The sequence below is a fragment of the Ostrinia nubilalis genome, chromosome 10 (genome assembly GCF_963855985.1).
Source record: "Ostrinia nubilalis chromosome 10, ilOstNubi1.1, whole genome shotgun sequence".
Taxonomy (NCBI): domain Eukaryota; kingdom Metazoa; phylum Arthropoda; class Insecta; order Lepidoptera; family Crambidae; genus Ostrinia; species Ostrinia nubilalis.
Window position 1 is genome coordinate 15,832,935 of NC_087097.1, and position 13,916 is coordinate 15,846,850.

Consider the following 13,916-nt stretch of genomic DNA (forward strand, 5'->3'; position numbering starts at 1 on the left):
GTTTTAGAGGAAAAAATTAAGCTTGACTGGGTTCCATAATTTTTAAAGTTATAATTATAAGTTATTAAAGAAATAAAAAATATAGTTAGATTATCTAAAAAAATATTATCATTTTAAAAACAATTGAGAAAATACATACAGTCCAACATATAACCTACTTTTTTTAAGTCGGTTAAAAAATCTAGGACGAAATGATCTAGATTTCCAACGGACATATCATTATAAAGTCATGAATTTCATATATAAAATAATTAAGCTTTTATGATTAGTATCAAAATACTAGTGAATTAAATTTAACTATTTTAAGGAGGAATATGTAGAGCAAGAGTGATTTAAGTTCATTAACCTCTTCCGATGGAGTTTATCTTGGCAAATATTTTTACGTTACTAAGCATTGTCATAAAATCAACAAGAATTTTCAAAAGCAATATAAAATTAAGAGACTAGTAATGTTAATTTAAAGAATTACGAAGAATGTGTAACAAAAATGTACCTAATTGAAACTATTTTATATCATCAAGGAATCTAAAGTTGAAAAATAAAAACAGGCATCCAGAAAAAGGCATTACAGAACGTCTTTGATCATATTTCACCTCTTCCTAAAAAGATAAAAGACGCGCATTTCCAATGAACGCTCATTACGGGATCGCGATCGGGAGAAGCGCATCGATCCTACACACACAGCACGCTTCGCGCCAGACTAGAAAAAAGTAAAAAACGGTGACAGACTCATTCCGGCCGTCTCCTTTCTAATCGTGCCCCCACACGCACGCGCGGCTTTTTAATTGCATCCCCACCCCCACCCCGGAAAAAAGGGCCCGAGCACACGATGGATTAGCATACAGCCTCGCACCGAGATACAGAGCACCCCTTCAGTTTTTGCGTATCGCCTCGCGCCATATTTTCGCCGCGCATTTTTTAGGGGGGCGCGGGGAGCGCGAAGTTGCGTGCGCGCCGCAGTCGGCCACCGCCGGCGACGCGCGATGTGCAACGCGTCCGCGAACACAACCACACATTGCACTTACGCGGCCGGTTCCAAATTTCAAATTTATTTTTTTAAAACATTTTTTTCACAAGTGCCAGTGACATTGAATAGGATTGTCCTGTTATAGAGGTGAGTGTTTAAGTGCGAATTTCTTTTTTATCTGTGACGTTAGAAGTAGCTAAAATTTGGCGATATCGGGGAGCAAGGTCGTGCCATGATGATAAAATTATTTGCACAAAAATGTGTTAGAACGAATCGGATAACCTCGTTTTAGGACAACGCGCTGTTGTGTGCGGATAGCTTGTGTTTTTTTATTTAACTCATTAATTTTTATAATTACTACCTAGTGCCAAACAAGAAGTCTTTATAACTTTGTCTTAATCTTGACTTTTTTTAAAGATAAGCGCAACTTTGTTAATACTTCTCAACATAGAAATTACAATCCCACATTCAAAGTTTCATTCGTTAACTTACAACAAGTTTTTAAAAGTAACTTTTTAAAAATTAACAATGCAATTTTAAGTCCTAAAACGGCCTGGCCAGTTGTTAGAAGTTACGTAGTAACTCCTTCCTAGAAGAATTTGTTGTCAATTCTTTTGCGCGGCGGTGTTCGGTTGCCGGCAGTACCATGGCCCACATTAATGGCTTAAAAACTTAATAATCTTTATGAATGCTGCGAATGCTTACATAAATAGATAAAGACTAGAAACGCATATGAACTCTACATTTAAAAAATATGTATCAAATAATAAGACAATATTCTCCTGGCCCATAAATAAGTGTCTTCACAGATAAGAGAAATAATGGCACTTACATAGTAATATTACTGACAGATAGTATTCGGAATTAATATTAAATTAAACCGCAGTCTTTGAAATATTGCACGCTTCTTATCACATAGGAAATAATATTCAAAATCTTTATATTCGTGAACGTTTTCAACTAAGAATGTAAAATTTATTATTTTACTGAAATACGCGCCAAAATGTCTGTTACTATTACGATTTCATCAAAAATCTAATCAAATTTAAATACTTTTCTAAACCAGGAAGCAAACCTAGAACCTCTCACTAATCTAGACTGTCTTAACGACCTGCCTAGATAAATTCAGTCTTTTATCTAAATGGCAGATATTTTTCATACAATAAACTACTGTAGATACTTTGTTGATATCAAACGAGGTTTCACAACGCTTCTTAAGAACTTAAAGATTGTCTATGGGTCTCTATATTTTTATCTAATATTAGTACTAATGATAAAAAATATAAAGAGCCAGTGTTTGGTTTGCAATTGTCGTATTCCATATAAGTGAGTTAATTACATAAATAATCTTTACTTCTATACGTATAATAAGTTAAGCGTTTAGAGTTACCGCTACTGGTCAACCTGGAAATCATTAGGGGAGGCCTATGTTCAGCAGTGGACTGTGGCTGAAATGATGATGATTATGATTGATGATTAGTGTTGCATAGTTGTATTATTATGTAAGAATTCAAATATTCAACTCTTACGTAATATACTCATATTATTCCTTCAAGTTTAGTCATGTCAATTTAGTTGTATTTCACGTGCGCAACTTAAATTTTGTGCACTGCATAGTGGTTTTCGATGAAAGCCCGCGGATTCGAATCCCGCGTAAGCTAGTAAAGTTAGTTAAAACTAATATAATTTGTAGTTACAATTTTTTATGACTATTTCAGTTTACTTATTAAATTAAACTAAATGGACGGGGGAAGTCCAATATAATTATTAATATTATTCGTGTAAGGATACAATTATAGATATTAGAATGTTTCCTGCTAGATGTGAAATGAGATAGTAAATTCCACGGAAAGTAGTAAAATAATTTTCAATCAATTAAGAATAAGTAAGTCGTGGTGCATATGGATGATACAAACATTCATTTATTTTACCACAGTATAGGAATTGCACAGTAAATAGGTACTTTATTTTTTACAACATTTACAACAACTTTAGCTTCATAACAATAAGACCGCCTAGTTGTACCTTGTGTGTTCTTTTTCTTTCTGTTCTGTTCTTTGGTGTGCAATAAAGAGCATTTATTATTATTACTAACTTTCTTCAATATTCCTTCCTATTATAATTACTAAAAAAACAGCCTAAATCAGACCAAAGCATTTTAGATGTTCAACTTACGATTACAACCCAGGGTATTTGGTTCGGTTCGTGATGAAATACACAAGATAGTTCTGTTTCAATATATTATACGTTTATAGGTACTTGTACACATTTTTCTAAAAGATAATTAGTTATTTGTTGACCAGAAAGTGAAGTTTAAAAGATAACTGCAAACCACGTCACTACCTAGATCGGAGTGTCATCTCGACACAATAATATTTACGAAATCGGTTAGTTTCACTAACTGAGCCAGTAACTGGAGCTAGGTTTAGAGTTACGGATAATAACTACCGTCTATGAACGTTCTAGAACGAGTTTCCACAAACTTATATTATTATTTGATTTTCCTTGGTATATCGAGCTAAGAGCTGATACTTATGTACCTAGTTGAAGCTGTATTTCATGTACTTCATCATTGGTGTATACTCATTTATTTAGTAATAGCTAAATCTTTTATTTTTGGGAAAAAGTTACCTACACCATGATTTCAGATAGGTACAATTAGAAAAATTAGTTTATTAATAATTGACATTATTTTTAGCCAATTAAACTTAGGTTTTATTTAGAACTAATTAGAAATTTAATATAAAATTAATTGTTTCAACTTCCTAATACCTTTAACGGAAAATGTACTATAGTGACTACAGAAAATATATAGAGCTTTACTACTCAAATAAACACAGACCAATCCGAGTGCAAAGCTAGTTTAAATCAAGCTCGAGCTGTTTACAGCTCTAGTCTTGTCCTTGTAGAGTTCAACTAGAAGTTCCTGTGAGTCAGACGTAAATAATATGCCCGTATCAATACAATTAATAATAAATTCGATGTTTTCCTGTACAAAACCTTTCGTTTGACTAGTTTTAGGTTCAATATGTTGAGACTAGTCTATGCCTGCGGGTCTACTCGCATAGATTTTTTATCAAAAGTTTAATTTTATGCTTAGATCACACCAATAACTTGCCCCAAATAACATGTTCAATTTAAATACAAAGTATAAAGGTCTACTAGATTTACCTAAATTACTAGATATACATAGTTTATATTGTCAGCCCGATGTGGTATTGAAACCCGAAACCGCTAATATGAAGGCAAATCTACAACAAATAATATAAAAGAAACTTCTTTATTTCCGGGAATAAGTAATAGAAACACAAGTGTCTTAAAATATTGTTAGTTTTTAAGGAAATACTTGAAATAGCTAAGATTTAAAGAAATAAAGAGATCATAAAATAAAGATTTTGAATTTGAACTTTTTTCTATACATTCAGACATTTTAATGTGCAGACGTAGAGCTTAGAAGATTTTAAGCTATCGCGTTCCAAGGAAGCTTTTTTATTTTTTTACCAAAATCACATATGACTTATGACTCTATGACCGCAATACAAAATCACTTTTGACCGCAGTCTGTGGAGAAACACTATGTGGTCGCGATCCTCATCAGTGAGGGACCGAGGAAGAAGATCAAAATCACAGCTTCCTGGTTCTAAGCGCTTTTACATTTAGGCGATTTAGCAGCGTGACAGACGCGCGACAGACGCGCTGCCGAAAATTTCATATTATGTGACAGCGGATGCCTGCCTTCACATTATAAAAACGCCGCTGTCGCGCTGCAGTCGCGCTACTAACGCCCTAATGTGAAAGCGCTCTTAATGAAGATATTTTTTAGACAAAGTCGCAGGCAATAATATGATTAAAACCCAGCAATAAAAATGCTTTTCCAGATAAATAAGCCACAATCAATGTCTGTTACATAAAGTCATATCTGTGTGTATTTTTTATCGCTGGCCAATGAACCTAGATTGCTTTGCATCTAACGTACGAGTCTAGAAAAATATTAGTTTTAAAAGATAAATCTGAAGTAACTGCCACTATAAATGGGGTTACCCCACTTTTTAGGGAGTTGAGGAAGCATTTTTTTTTATTTGACTCTAAAGGCGGGCTTGGTTTATTTATATCATCTGAAAACTTTTGAATCTATTTCAAATAAAAGTTTCAGGTATATTTAAAAATATTATAAAAACTTAATTAAATTAATATGCTGTTACTATTATTTCAATAAATAATAAAACATTCTCTAAAAAGTGGTTTTGAAAATATATCAAATAAATAAGCAGCACAACATAATTAAAATTAAAATATAACGTTACCTAACGCAGATAATTTTCCAAACGAATAATTAATTAATATTAATACATTCAACAAATTGCAACAAACTTAACCTAATAACCTCTAACCATAGGTATTAATATGAATTATTTTTGCTACCGAACTAATATTCTGACCAATTTTCCTTTACATAGGTCATAAATTAAATCCAGTTTATCCTAAACCTAACTAAAGTACCTAACAATATGACCGGTTTTAAGTTGTGAAAGTAGTAACATCTATGAAACATTTTGTTGAATTTGACATCGTAATCTTTTATTTGTTAAACTAACAAAACCTAAATGAAAAAAACTTCATCATCATCATAATCATTTCAGCCACAGGACGTCCACTGTTGAACATAGTTAAAGTAAAGTAAAAGTAAAAAATGTTTTATTTGACAAAAAGAGCGACATCACATTTACATAGGCCTCCCCCAATGACTTCCACATCGCACCGTTGGTTCAGCGCCTTCCTGCTACCTTTATCAGGTCGTCGGTCCACCTTTTGGGTAGACGTCGCACGCTACGTTTTCCAAATAAAAATTACAAATATTTTCGCTTCACTTACATTCCTGAATTTGATGGTATCTCATGTTACAAAAAGGCATTCTTAATACGTAATTAATTAATCAATACAGCTACTAATCCAATAATTAGTACAAATGTACGCAGCGCGAACTATTAGTGTTATTGGACCTATTGAAGGACATGAGGTCATCTAAATAGTACAGTCAACAACAGAACTTATCAGTTTCACAATAACAATCAACGTACTACTAAACTTATTTAATACAATGTTCTTCTGATTAATTTTGTTGCGGGTCCAATGACAGTTTAACTTTCCCCCTGGAAAAATTGACCTTCACTGGTAGGTTCTTATTGGCAGTCAAGCTGTAGATCCTGGCTACACAGGAGTTGCAGCGGTGGGAACGAGAGGTGGAAGTAGTCCCGTACTAAGCTTATTTATCGATACCACAATAGGGAAACCACATGAAACAAATTCAAAATTGCAGTATTAATACCAAGAGGAAGGTTCTGTAAAGGCTAGCAAAACTAAAGGTGCACCAATTAAAAGATATGTACTTAATAATAATTAACTACATTAACTTGACTAGATAAATAGAGATTGTAAAATCGTTTAATTTTACTTTCAACGCGACTCTTCCGTAGAAGAAAAACACTTTTTTTGTTTCTTTTCTAACCTACAGTAGCTATGTTATGCAGTACACCAAACCCGCCGACCCACCGACGGGAATCGTCGACTTTTGATATGTTTTCCTAAATTACAGAGAGTTTATGTCGTCAACATGATTTTTTTTTTAATAAAGTCGCCGACACCAAGCTGCTGTCTTTTGTTGCCTTTACAAAAAGCATCTTAGTATGCCTTTTAGCAACCACTTTATTCTCTCTGTTCGACCTGTGGTTAACTGGCATAGAATGCCACCCTGCATACATTGGTACATCATTTCTATATTCAAAAGGTCAGGTGCGGTTACGGTCAAGCCTGCCTTGTTCTGCATTAAAAAAAAATCAAACAATAATCATAGCACTTCTGCTAGCGACTGTAGACCAACCAGACAGTTTAGTAGTGCGTTATCACGGCTAGACGTCCTGAGTCACGGGCAGGATAGGCAAGAACCACGGACGCTTTATCACTTTGCTGGTCATTTTCAGGATTATTATTAGGTGGAATATATTAGACGGGGACTATTTTAATAATAGAATAGAATTTTATTTATTGTACTGTGTACGTTTGCAGGTGTTATAGGCATAGAATTCGTTACAACCGATTGCTCATATTGAGCATACAATAGTTATTTGTATGCAGTTAGATTAGGTACGTAGTAGATTTTTTTTTTGTAATTTTTGACTTGAAATTCTAAAAAATACTATGAAAATATGTAAGGCCTAGTTATAAAATAAAATGAAAGTTATTTATAGGTCCCATAAATATTAGTAATTTACTGTCCAGAAAATATTTCGAATAAAATGTGTCATATTGAAAAAAATAGAGCACTTTAAAGTTTAAAAATGTAAGTACGAAAAGTAATAAAGTCTTTACACATCATACATTTAAGTAGGATGTTCAGTCGAAACAATACATGGATAGTTTTTTTCTGAAAAAATAATAATATTATTGACGAACGGAATATGATGACATTTTGGCCTTATTCTTGTGTAAGAATTAGTTAATTCTAAAAAATAACTAAGTATTCCAGTATTTTTTCCGCGAAGTCACAGCAAATTGGAATTCGTAAAAATGTGTTTACACATTAAATCTCATTAGTCATAACCATTATGTTTACGATCTGGATTCCAATATTTGTTGCCGTCGACATTTCCTACCACCAGTGTGGTCTTTTACTAATTCTAGGAATTCCTATTTCATACAATTACCGAGTCTATTTTTCTAATAAGACTAGATGCGTTGGTTTGAGTTGCGCACGCGCACACTTGCGACTATTACATAAGTGTGTTACATTATTTCATGGTTTCTTGAAAGAGATAAAATTTTACCGGCGTGGAGAAGAGTTATATCTGTCATTCATATTTATATTGGCTTATGTATACTATTAAAATTGTCAATAAAATAAAAAAGTAGAAAACTTAATTATGACTTACTCGTAAATTAATAAATAAGTATTTGTAATATTTGTGTTTCAATATACAGATAAAGAAATAACGTAGTGTGTACCAACCCGGTAAATACCTACGTGTACTATGCATCATCCTAACATCCTGGTCTCAGAGACTATGACCACAACCGCAGACCGCAGTCTGCTATTCAGTAATGCCCACTGAAATTCAGTAAAATTCAATAAAAAAAAAAATCAAAATAAATATTAACTGTTTAAGTTAACGGCCGCTTCCAAGACTAATCACATTTTTGCGACTATTACTCATCACAGTCGCAAGTGTGCGGCCAGTCCAACCACGCCATGTCAATTAAGTAACACTAATCAGAAAGATGTGTAAGCTGTATCCATTCACACAGTATTCGCAACTGATTCTGGTAAACGAGCCACCACCATCAGCGTTTTGTTCAACCATTGTTTATATTGTCTAATTGTTCATCGAGGTCAGAGTTTTGTTCACTCGAGATGGAATATTGATTAAGCAAGACAATATTAGGTTAACAATAGTTTTGAACTCGTAAATAAACTAGATGTATTTCAAACGTAAGACTTATCCAGATTTTGTTCAGATTTTATGAGAATGTACGCGCTGAAAACACATTTGGCCCATATTAACTCTACAAAAACCACCTAAAATCTTATTTTAGGTATCACCCTTAAAAATCGATAACATACACTTGCTCAAAAATATAGAGCTTCACAAATAAAAAAATGAACAATTTGAATAAAAACGAGGAAACGTGAAAATTCTACAAAGACTGAAGATTTCAGAACAATAGTTAGTACAAAAGTTATAAGTACAGAATGATTAATCTTAATATTATTTAGGTTAAGCTTTTAGAATAAACAAAAGTAAGTACAATTATTAACTATTTAGATAACCGAATAGTATAGAATCCAAACATAAACAAGTGGCTTCCCGCGCGCTGTTTTTACAAACCGGCGCGCGCGTCCGTAGGATGTCTAACAAATAAATATGACACGATGTCACCTATCACTATGCTATACCAAACAAATTAAGTTGACACCATTGAGCTAAGTTATTTCAGGGCAAAAATCTGAAAATACACGTAACTTTTGCCCTGAGACCCAATCAGTTTTCAGCTAACTGAAAAATCTGCTTTGTAAGCAATACATACATAGTTAGTCACGTCAATAATATATTGACATCATAGGTTGCTATTGTCATAGAAGTCGTGATAAAAACTTCAAAAAATGTCTGAAAAAACCTGCTACCGTGAAAGCCCTTATGAAAATAAAGATATATTCTTAATAGTTCGTTAATAGAACAAAGAATAGCGATGTATGCGAATAGAATAGAGTTGTAGAGACGACGGCATATCAAAGTAAACATTGTGGCACCTTATGTAGTTATTATAGAGGCGATTTTGCAATAAAAATGAAAAGATAGTCTAATGTGCTGTTGACAAAAATCTCATTACCTACCTTTCTCTTACAAACATAGCTACACTCTACAGCGTTCCGCTAAAATTTATTTTTTATCATCGCGACTGCAAAACTCTAACATTATTTCAAGATAATAGGTATTAGTAAACATGTTTATCATTCGCACACGTGGTCAATCTAACAAATGTTTCAAATACTTATCAGTCTACCTACATTCGCTAATCTAATGGCCGAAACTATGATAGTTGCAAAAACATCTATGTTTGCACGTGGCTTTAGATCTATGTCTAGGTCGTGCCTATTTGGTTCATATTATGATGGCTACATATGAGTTTCCTATACTTGGCAATATTATTTTGATTATTCTCTTAAACAGTTAGCGTCAAATAGTTTGTGACACCCAAAATAGCCAAAAAGTCTTTTGTTACAATTGAAATAAGGTTTGTCAACTTATTGGCCACTTAAGGTGTCAAGAACTATTGATGCTGACTGTATCTAGTCGTTTGTTCTAAAATGGACTAAAAAAAATAATTCATACACAACGACTTCTAGCTTATCTATACAGGGATGAAGACCATCTTGATTTTAGGAAAAATAAAAGGAGAGTGAGACAAATACATAAATACAATTACGATAAAGTTATCAAATTAATATACAGTAGACAAGCTATAAAAAACCTAATCTTATCCAATTCAAGATAAAAGCAGTATTTTCTAGTATCTTGAAAAATCTACGGGTATCAAATCTGAAATCGAAAAAGCAAAAAATATCGCAAAACTACAACTAAATTGAACATTTTTCTATACTTATCTAGGCCGATACAACAAAGCTAGTATTCTAACTTCACGTGCTAATCTGAAATAATTCGGCACACCTTATCTAATGATATTTTATATTCGCAATATCTTGCAACTTGATAACTACCAGCCCTGCCCTATGCTAGTGATGGCACACGACTCATATCTATCGATATGATAAAACTTTCTCCAACTATTTTTAAATTAAATCCACGATAACTGCAAAACTGAAACATAGCATGATAGCTTAAAATGTAATATTAATATTAGCATAATACGATTGTGTGAGTGTTATCTTTGCAAATGTACAAATTATTAAACTATTTCCTTTCTCTTTACAATAGGTTTGTAGGTACTGGTTTTCCTCCATATAGCCATATTTTCAGACCTATTTTAGAGGAAAACCCAATGCAGAAACAAATAGGACTTTCCCGTAAATGTAAAAATTCGATTAGATTATTTTACTAGAAATAATTTAGTAGAATTTCAGTTAAATAACATTTATTAAGGACTAACTCAATGTCCATTTTTAACGTGGTCTTTATTCATATACATAATGCGCCTACTATTTTTAAACTAATGTAAATCCCTTTTTTTAATTAACTAAGTTGACAATTCAACAAAACGCCGAACGAAACACCATGATATTTGCTAGTAGGAAAAATATACGCTTTCTGAAAGCAAAAGCTGACTAGAAGACAGGGTTATATTGCATTAATCGTGCCTTTAGTACACTGATATATCGCGTCTAATAAAGTTTAAAAAAAAAACATATTTCTGAGCAACAAAACTATCGACTCGATAAAACCCGGCTGCAGTTGCACATCCCTCCGCTGCACCGCTTATCACCGGCTTCAAGCGCTTTAATATTTGGCATACTTACATATTTGCCTGCGCTCACAAACATCAACTAGGTTTTTTGACTTCTCCAATCATGTTTCATGTTTTTCAGACAACTTTTCACAAATCTTAGACTTGTAAACTAACGCCCGTATTCACTTACTATGAGGTCTCACAGTGCGCGTGGACGAATAGGATGACACACGAACCAATCAGAGCTCTAGTCAACCCTGTGCGTTCGATTTGTTGCTTCACTTAAGCAAGGATCGTTTGTGAATATGGGGTTAAAGGCATAGCTGGGCATTAACTCGTTAATCCGTTAATCGTTAATTAACGAAGTTAACATTTCTATTAACGGATTAACTTTTAAGTTAACTTTAAAAAATGTTAACGGACTCGTTAACTTCCGTTAAATTATCCTAAGTCCGTTAATCGTTAATCCAGTACCTACTATTTACCAAAAGCACGCTGAAAAACGCTAGAAAAACGCGTTCTGACAAGTACGTTCGGGTTTTCTGAACTTCCAGAACCCAAAACAACAGTTTTTGTAACGAGGCTTCCGGCGACTGGGACCGCAATTAACTAGGACCGCGGTCCCAGTCGCCGGATCCATAAAAAAAATTAATTTTCTTCCGGCGACTGGGACCACTCATAGATAACTTAAAAGAAAATATTATTCAATCTAAAATTGGTACAGTACTAAAATCCATGAGTGGTCCCAGTCGCCGGAAGAAAATTATTTAATTTTTACTCATCCGTCGACTGGGACCGCGGTCCCAGTTAATTGCGGTCCCAGTTGACGGAATCCTCTTTGTAACCAATCACTTTTGTTAGTATGTGTGGGACCACTCTTTAAGACTAGTTTTCCTCAACCGATTGAGCTGAAATTTGGTCTGATGATGGAGTCATGAGGTGGCCATAGGTATTCCTAAACGAAACGATGGAAACTTATTGAGTTTGGGTTTGCTGGATTTGTCTTTTCGAGCACTTTGGTGCTAAATTGTATTGTAATTGAACCAAGGCTCTGAGATTGAGATACTACTAAAAAGTGTAAAATAAAATTATAACTTTTTTAAAAACAAGCTTGAAGAAAGAGAAAGAAATGCAGTTGTAATAAAACGAAAAAAATAATTGTACTTATGCAAGGTTCAAATAATTTCGAAAGCTTGTAGCGCAAACAAAAAAAAATGGCTAAGTGCGTGTCGTGCCACGCTCAGTGTAGGGTTCCGTAGTGGTCCGTCGTTACCACAGTATACTTCAGAAGCAAGCAATTACTTCATCTACAGTCACTTTTCATGTTTTCTTCTAAGGAATTTTCACTAGTTAAGAAAGAAGAACGGTCACGCCCCATACAAAAAAAACCCAGACCCGACAGAAACGAGACATACCTCAGTTTTTTTGTCATGTCTTAATTAGTTAAATTATATATTTTTTATATTCGAAATCTATGTATAACACCAAAATATTACCCTTTGTTTTTGTTTAGGCGTTATACAAAAACTAATACAAAATGCTTATTTATCACCAAAATTGGTAAATGTATGTACCTAAATATCTATTACAGCTGCTATGGAATGTATCTAGACGACCTGGAGATACAACCGGATTATACAGGGTGGTTATACATATGGAACGATAAGTGATCTCACTCGATTATTTCTAAACTATACAAGATATCGAAAAACTAGTTACTGATTCTGAAAGTGCTTCACGAGCTCTTTCAAATGGTACCATTAATAGGGTACAGATTATGGAAGCTGGTAACATTGAATTTTTGGATTTTGTAACTTATTATTTTTTCCACCCTGTATAATCCGGCTGTATCTCCAGGTCACCTAGATACATTCCATAGCAGCTGTAATAGACATTTAGGTACATACATTTACCAATTTTGGTGATAAATAGGCATTTTGTATTAGTTTTTGTATAACGCCTAAACAAAAACAAAGGGTAATATTTTGGTGTTATACATAGATTTCGAATATAAAAAATATATAATTTAACTAATTAAGACATGACAAAAAAACTGAGGTATGTCTCGTTTCTGTCGGGCCTGGGTCACAGATGACCGTTCTTCTTATTAAAAAAATTAAAAATTGTTTATTGACAAAAAGTTTTATACAATATTTGTGCGGAGGCTTCCCAGTAAGTAATTGGAGATACTTGTGTTGAGAATGTCTCGCATCTTTCCAAACGGTAAACAAAAAGCTATGTCCTTTTGCAAAATACAATTTGTAGAGGTAGAAAAGAGTGAGTGTTGTAATACATGAGTTAAATGACTATTACTCTCAAAGTAATTGCTGTATCTTAACCGCTATAGTTTTCCTTAAAGTTCATGAATAGCAGTATTATCACGAATTTTACCAGATTTTTCAAGCCAACAGTTTAGTTTTTAGAGGGGGGACGCCCTACTCGAACAAAAATTGGCACTTTAAAATTTAATAATTTGCAAACAGATCCCTAAATGGAAAAAAAGTCTTAGGAACCCCTAAGCCATTTTAAAAGACCTATCCAACGATACCCCACACGATGGGGTTGAAGATGAAAAAAAAATCATCCCTACTTTACAGGCAGGAGCTACCCAAAAAAAATTTTTTTTTCAAAATTTTATTGTACCGTTTTGTCGGCGTTATTAATATTCATATCTCTACAACTCCCTAGTGCCAATAGTTTCCAAGCAAAACCTCGGACAGACAGACAGACATATCGAAACTATAAGGGTTCCTTGTCAGGACTACGGAACGGAACCCTAAAAAAGAGGAATAAATTCCATGCGCGATACAAGCTTTCGAAATTATTTGAACCTTGCATACAATTATTTTTTTCGTTTTATTATCATGTGTTAAGGTTAACGGATTAACGATTAACGTTAACTTGCGTTAAGTCTTGTGAAATGTAACGTTTTAACGTTTAACGAAGTTAATTTTTTTATTAACGGTTTAACGATTAACGAAGTTAACTATTT

At 33.6% G+C, this 13,916-nt stretch overlaps 1 protein-coding gene across 7 annotated transcripts in view; it reads left to right on the plus strand.

Moving 5' to 3' along the window:
- The first annotated feature begins 940 nt into the window (after positions 1-940).
- LOC135075351 (broad-complex core protein isoforms 1/2/3/4/5) overlaps positions 941-13,916 on the plus strand; it is a 52,193-nt gene continuing 39,217 nt past the window's right edge. For all 7 annotated transcript variants that reach the window (XM_063969783.1, XM_063969785.1, XM_063969789.1 and 4 more), the window contains exon 1: positions 941-1,114. The gene's annotated coding sequence lies outside the window, so the exon portion shown is untranslated. The remainder of the gene's footprint in view (positions 1,115-13,916) is intronic.